The following is an 8,386-nucleotide window of genomic DNA, read 5'->3' on the forward strand; positions in this document are numbered from 1 at the left end:
TCATTTATAGCATTTCCCTGGTGCCCCATTAATACTCGTGTAGCCTATCTTTTTTAAGCCACCTAGGAGACTTTGGTTGAGGGATTATCTGACCCCTTATTGTGACCTTGGCAGCCCTAACTTAGACTTAGGTTTTTTCTTGCTTTTTTTAGGATAGCTTTTAGGCACCCTAAGCCCATTTAGATACACTTGGCCCATTAGGCATCATCTTAGGCCTACTTAGACACCCTAAGCCCATTTAGATACACATGGCCCATCGGGCACCACCTTAGGCCCACTTAGGCACCCTAGGCTCGTGTAGATACACATAGCCCATTAGGCATCATCTTAACCTATTTAGGCACTCCATGGCCTATTTAGGCACACCCTGACCCACCTAGGCTTAACCGAGCTTACCTAAGTCACCTTTTAGATAATTTTTGCATGGTTGCATGACTTGTATGGCTTGCATGTGCTTGATTTTGTTTTTGTTTTTATTTTTTTTGTCTTTTCCCCTATTTATTAGTTTTATTTATTTATTTATTTATTTATTTTTTTATAAAATTGCATGAGTTTAATAATCATATTCATTTAGTTTTTATTTATCTATTTATTAATTTATTTTGATAGAGAATTGCTTGAGTTGATAATTCATTTTAGTCATGCATGTGATCTATATTTTTAATTTCATTTAAAATTACATATTTTGGATTTTTAATTCTTAGTTACATGTTTTTATTTTATTTTATTATTTTAACCCTTAGTTTCCTTTTATTTGTATTTTTATTTTTTTATTATTATTTGTTTTGCATGGGATCATTCTTGCTCTATATCGGGGGAGGAGGATATTCATACCATTTTTGGGCTCAAAAGATTAAATCTGGGCTGATATTGAAGAGAGGGGTATTTTCCTTATGAAAGAAAAAATAAACTTCCATAATCGGTTATGGCAAGTGGAAAGAAATGGCTTCAACATGTACATAGACAAGGTGTGGGGTTGTGTTCAAGGTAATAGAGGGGGCACGCTTTGAAGAGAACAGTCGCACCCGTGAAGAAAAAAAAAAAGAAAAGCACGTATAGGGAAAAGGAAAGGAGAAGGCCATTAGAGAAAGAAAAATCTTGATAGATGGCTGGTAAGGGAAGAGAGAGGAATTCAGAAAAGGAAATAAAAGTCAACTCACATGCAAAAAAAGGAAGAGAGAAGCGTGATGAAGGAAGGGGAGAGATTTTTTTTTCTGATCACCGAATTGAGGAAGGGAATGGGCTGCTGTTCCTTCCATTACCGTGGCTGGAGAGAGGAGTTGAATGGGGGATTGAGAAGAGATTAAGAAAATGAAAAAGGAAAGAAAGAAAGGGTGGGGTGAAAGAAAAAAATGATATAGGAGGCTGCCGTTGAGGAGGAGAAGGTGCAGTCGGGAGAGGAAGAAGAGGAATTTTCCAGAGTAAGATTATTATTTTTTTGGAGCGTGAGAAGGTGCAGTCGCACCATTGAGAAAGAAAGTGGAGGCAACCGCACCATGCATTGAGGGAGCCGCACCATGCACTGAGATTTGATGCCTCTCCGAGGGTACCCACATGACTGCTAGTTGAAGAAGAGCACACCACAACCGCACCATGCACTGAGATTTCATGCCTCTCCAAAGGTACCCACACGGCTGCAAGTTGAAGAGGAACTCACCATAGCCGCACCATGCATTGAGAACCAGCCGCACCACTCCTTTGAAGGAAGATTCAACACACATCTCCACGTAAAGGAGATACATTCACACGGCTGCCACTTGGAGAAATAAACAGTCCGCGTACCCACAGAGCCTCCACGGGAAGCACCCTTCAGCACCAAATACGGCAGCCGGTGGTCATTTGCTCACTCTTCACCGCACCAGTCGCACATCCAGATTGCTCCAATAGCATCACAGTCGCCTAGTACCAAGCACAACAGCTGGTGTCCATTTACTCGCTCTTCACTGGACCAGCTGCACACATCCAGATTGCTCCAATAGCATCACAGCCGGCTAGGTAACTACTTATTCACATGGGTTTTCTTGGGAAAATTTAAACTTCAGTTTCATTTCAATTTAGGGTCATTATGTTGGGTTGAGTGGTTTGACTTATTTTATTAGTTTCAGCATATATTTGTTTTAGTGTGGCAGCATGAATCTCATTTTTATTTAATTTTGGTCTATCACATAAAGATTAGAATTTTGTTTAAGTTTAGTTTTGGTTTATCATATTAAATTCATAAAATACAATTTTATATAGTTTTAGCTTTGAGAAAAAAAAAAAATTGATTCGATCTCTATTAAATTTAATTTTGATTCATTGCATCAGATTGAAAACATTTGAGTTTTATTTATTTATTTATTTGCTACTCTTTTATTTACTTGTTATTCATTCATTTATTGGTTGATAAAATCGATTTCATGTTAGAAAGTTCATTTTTTTTTAGTTTACTTTGATTTAGTTTGATTCATCTATTTAGTTCAAATACATTTATAGTTTTAGTTCGTTGATAAAATTGATTCTATGTTTGAAAGTTTGCGTTTTTAGGTTGCTTTAATTTAATTTGATTCATTATAGTTAGTTTAGATATTTTTTATAGTTTAGTTCATTAATAGAATTGTTCCCATGTTTGAAAGTTTCAGTTTTTTTTTAGTTTGCTTTGATTTAATAATTTATATTCATTATTTTAGGTGTTTTCATAGTTTTAGTTTATTAATAAGATTGATCCCATGTTTGGAAGTTCATATTTTTAGTATTCTTTGATTTAATGTGATTCATTTTAATTAGTTTAGATACTTTTATAGTTTTAGTTCATTAATAAAATTGATTCTATATTAAAAGTTCATGTCTTTAGTTTACTTTTGATTTAGTTTAATTCATCTATTTAGTTCAAATACATTTATAGTTTTAATTCATTGATAAAATTGATTTTATGTTTGAAAGTTTGCGTTTTTAGGTTACTTTAATTTAATTTGATTCATTATAGTTAGTTTAGATATTTTTTATAGTTTAGTTCATTAATAGAATTGTTCCCATGTTTGAAAGTTTCATTTTTTTTTTTTTAGTTTGCTTTGATTTAATAATTTATATTCATTATTTTAGGTGTTTTCATAGTTTTAGTTTATTAATAAGATTGATCCCATGTTTGGAAGTTCATATTTTTAGTATTCTTTGATTTAATGTGATTCATTTTAATTAGTTTAGATACTTTTATAGTTTTAGTTCATTAATAAAATTGATTCTATATTAAAAGTTCATGTCTTTAGTTTACTTTTGATTTAGTTTAATTCATCTATTTAGTTCAAATACATTTATAGTTTTAGTTCATTGATAAAATTGATTTTATGTTTGAAAGTTTGCGTTTTTAGGTTACTTTAATTTAATTTGATTCATTATAGTTAGTTTAGATATTTTTTATAGTTTAGTTCATTAATAAAATTGATCCCATGTTTGAAAGTTTCAGTTTTTTTTAATTTGCTTTGATTTAATAATTTATATTCATTATTTTAGGTGTTTTTATAGTTTTAGTTTATTAATAAAATTGATTTCATGTTTGGAAGTTCATATTTTTAGTATTCTTTATTTAATTTGGTTCCTTTTAATTAGTTTATGTGTTTTTATAGTTTTATTTATTTATTGATAAAGTTGATTCTTCATTTAAAAGTTCATGTTTTTAGTGTACTTTGATTTAATTTAATTCATCTATTTAGTTTAGACACTTTTATAATTTTTTGGTTCATCAATAAAATTAATTCTATGCTTGAAAGTACATATCTTTAGTTTGTTTTGATTTAGTTTGGCTCATTTTAATTAGCTTAAGCACTTTTATAATTGTAGTTCATTAGTAAAATTAATTCTATGTTTGAAAGTTCACGTTTTTAGTTTAATTTAGTCACACTCGTTTTAATTAGTTTAGGTACTTTTATAATTTTAGTTCCTTACCTGAATTGATCCATTTTTAGTTTTTGTTTCAAAATCATTAATGTTAGATCCTGACCACCCTTATATGAATTTATATGCTTTTAAAATCCTAGCGGTTAGTTCATGAATCGATACCTTGTTAGTTTGTCTAATCTAGAATGCCTTGCCCATTGCTTTAATGATCCTTCATTTAATTTGATTTTCTTTCTAAGGCTATCGGAAAATAGTGAAGGTTGGCCTCCATTCCCACCACTTCAATTTTATCGGTTGTCAAAAATTCTACTTTGTGATTTTGTTCTTTTTTTTCTTTTGCTTGGTATTTTGATTCATACATTTTATTGTTTTCAAATTAACTTCTTTTATCTTTAAGACATAACAATATTCTCAAAATCTCATTTCCTTAAAAAAAAAACCATTTCAAAAATTCATTTAGAGTTCTTAGAATCAAAATCTCATTCCCTTTAAAAATTCATTTCAAAAATTCCTTTAGGATTCTTAAAATCAAAATCTCATTTTCTTAAAATTTGCAACCATATTTCGATCGGTTAGCATCCTTCTCAATTTTTCAACAAAAATTTTAGTTTTAAACAAAACACGAATCAAAGCTTGTGGTCCCAAATAAATGGGATAATTCTAGGCTAAATTCGTGTATATCAATTGGGGAATTGGTGAAACCCCTACATAAGAAAATCTTTTCAAAAATTATTTTTGTTGCCACATTTGACACTTGTTGAAATCATGTCTATCTATTTTTTTAGGCATTATATACAAGATGTATGTGATAATTGATGATTCTGTATACTTTGATCACTTTTGCTATGCTAATTAGATAACGAGCATGCTAGGATTTCTATATTTTATTATTTATTATCTAACCCCTTACAACTTGAAGAAGTACGTTACAAATTATCTGTGCTATCCAGGTATGTCCTCTATCACCTACTTTCTGAATTCTGTGAATATGCTTGTCATTGTGAGCTAATGCTTATGTCTAATAATGCTTGAGTGTTCTGCTATACATGTTTCATTGTTTGATTATTTCTAATAAAACACATGTTGGGTGATACATTGTTTAAATTAACTATCGATGTTTTATGATAGCGCTTGAGAAGCGGTCCAGGTACGCATCCTAACCTTCCTTTCTTATGATTTGATCTTGTTTGGCATGCTATTTTTTGGAACCACCTAGCCTACTTAGGTATCCATAATTAACCGATTAATTGCCACATTCCCCTTAACTTAGTTAGTAGAGACCCTTATAGGGCTTAGAGGGGTGCTACCTTTTAAAGGTACCTTCCCAATAAGTAACCTGATCCCCGGACTTAGACTCGGGTTTTTCAAAGACAAGCTTTTCCAAAAATTACGGAGTCACTTTTTTTTAGGGGTTTTTCTTTCTTGTTTTATTTTCCCTTTAAAATAAAAATAAAATAAGTGGCGACTCCGACTTTTCTAAAAATTAATTTTTCACAAATAAAAAGCGAGTCTCGCCGATCGAGTGGGGGCACACGTGAAAAATGCGGGTCCACAATTATCTTTGATGCATGTTTGTCTATTGTGTTCATTTGAAGCATTGACAACTGATTATATTGATTGATCCTTTTGCTTGTCCTCACATATTGTCTTTCCTTGCTGTATGATTACTCTGCTCACCATGACTTGTATATTCTTATTGTTGCTTATCTCATTCATCATGGCATCTTGATTTTTTTTCTGCTATGTACTATCTAGATCACCTTTGAGCATGCTATTCATTTTTATTGGATACCAATCTCATCTATCACGTTTCTTGCTTCGCTTGCTCATAGATTTGGATTATATATACCTGTTTTGCATGACTACTTGGTGCATGATTGCTCTTCTTCTATGTGATGCATGTGTTGCTTGTTTGTGTGAGGCACACACTTATCCCCTTATCTCCAATTCCCTAGCCTTGGTCGAACTTGTTTCCCTTGATCTCGTATTTCATATGAGACTTGTTGCCTTATTTGCTCTTCGACCGAGCTAGTGATTTGGAGTAAGGTCTAGTGATGGGCTATATCTATGTTTGAGAGCATTTTGGAGGTGACCGACACATTGATGCTAATTAGAGTCCGACATTTGAAGAATTGTATAACCCGGAGCTAGAGTTCAGGATATTTGTGTAGCTAGTGTGTTTTCTTCTTAGTTGGATAGGATTTTTCGGATGCACCCAAACCATTCATTGTGCACTTTAGATCATCGCTAAGTGCTGAGAGATGCAAGAACCTTCATAATTAGGAAACCCCCTGGGGTGGGAGGTAATGCATGTGTGGAGGTGATGATCACCTTGCATGGAAGCACCCAATTTTTTCGAAGGCATGCAGAGGGTTGCATACTGCCAGATTGTACGATTGCTTCTACTAGGGACCCTTTAAAGCCTATCTTTCTCTTTTTAGAGCCACCTTGACCTTATAAGATGAGCTTAGATCATTTTATTAGGATTCCTTTCTCACACATGGGTGCATTTGAGATCCTTCAAGGCACATTTTAGTCATCACCTAGACCTAGTGCTCTTTCATTTGGTTTCTAGTTGAGGGTGCTTAGAGATCAGTATGAGTTTGAGTATCAATTGGATTACCCTTTGCCTTGTTGCATTAGATTCTTTTTCCCATTTGATGAGTTTAGCTTGCTTTCTTCCTAAGGCTTCCGTATCTCTTTCTTGGCTTGGCACATCCTTTCACTTTGCTATCACTTGCTTAATGCTTTGGGATATGTTTATTGATCATGATCACCTTTTTACACCGTACACCTATCATGGGCCCAGTATCCCATTCTTTGTTCGATGCTTGATTCAATTTTCAACTCGATGCTCATATTTTCATTATGGAAAGGTGAAATGCACATTTTCACATTCACATTTTTTTTTAGGGATTCTCCCTAATCACCTAATTGTTTTTCTCCATGGAGTTTGGATTGAAAGTTGAGTTAAGGATACACAGTTATAGATGGAGTATCAATATCATGATAGTGTGTTTCTCACATTTTTTATTTATTTATTTTTTATCTTGGATTATTGATATGAATTCTTTGGTCACATTTGTAGCCATCTCACAATGGACACCTTTCTGACTCCAAAGTTCTCATCATACATCCAAATTTTAGATTTCCATCACCAAACCATGTATACCAGGCATGTGTCATACTTTTGACCATGAGACATCTTTCAATTATATATCATGATCGCTTAGACCTAACCCATCATAGAGGATTTTGAGCCTATGGACCTAGGACCAGAAGGCCTAAGGAGTTCAAGACTATGACCCATCCCACTTTCTGATAAGAGCAGTACCATATCCACATCTGTACCTTGACCTTTTGGACTTCATGGCCTATCCATGATGAGTTTTGTATAGTATTCTTCCTTTGATACCATTACATGACCCTTCCTTCCCCACATATCCTAACCTAGTACATTTCTTCGTTGATTCAACCAAGTATGGTTTGAGATGATTGGACCTATGGTGGGCTTTGCATTATGATGGGGGAGTTGTGGTGAGAGATCAATTTGATCGCTTTATAAGTTTGTTGACCATTCTGCGGTTGAGATGAGTAGAGAGATTGTTACAAAGCATCTAGATCTTAGCCATTGCACATGAGTTCAGAGAGTTAGGATGACTAGAAATGATGATTTTATGATATGATGACGAGTGGTTTGTGATGAGAGATGGGTTAGTTGCTTGATGGGATTGTTGACTATCCTATGTTATAGATGGACAAAAAGGTTGCATAAAGCATTTGGAGTCAATTTTCACATGATTACAGAGAGGTTGACATGGTTGTGTTGGATGGATACTGATATTTTGTGTTGATCATGTGAGATCTTGAGAGCAAGATGTTTGAGGTTTTGGTCAAAGGATGGGTGGCCATCGTTTCATGAGCTTATTTACTTGATCACCCTTACATATGGAGTTACCCGTTGCTAGCCCTTCGAGCCTCACACATATATTATAATTTTTTTTTGTCTCATCACCTCATTTACCTTTTGCGACAAGTTAAGGGCCCTATAGTGCTTCCATGCTTTGATTAGATATCTCATGGGTTCTAGACTTAACAAACATATTCAGTCCTCATCTCTCACTCTTCATTGTGATATTTTCCACTTTGACATCATCTCATCACTTTTTCCGATATCACACATCATCGCTTATGATGTACATCCTCTTTCTTTTCCCTTATCATTGCTTATTTTGACATTCTCTTTGCTTCTCCCAGAGTGTTGGTTTTCCACACATCACTGCATGGAGGACGGTCACATCATTCCCTTAGTTCACTTCATAGGCAGTGGTTTAGAGATCTTAGTTTGAGAGGTTGTCTTGTTAGTGAGGATTCATGTTACATCAGTATGTGGGGAGAGTTTGATCATTTGTGGTATGTATTTTCATTGAAGATTGTCCATTATTGATTAAAGTGTGCACAAAAAAAAAAAAAAAGTGCATTGTTCATTGTACCATTCTCCATTGAGCACATG

This window comes from Vitis riparia, chromosome 5 (assembly GCF_004353265.1).
Source record: "Vitis riparia cultivar Riparia Gloire de Montpellier isolate 1030 chromosome 5, EGFV_Vit.rip_1.0, whole genome shotgun sequence".
Classification (NCBI taxonomy): Eukaryota; Viridiplantae; Streptophyta; class Magnoliopsida; order Vitales; family Vitaceae; genus Vitis; species Vitis riparia.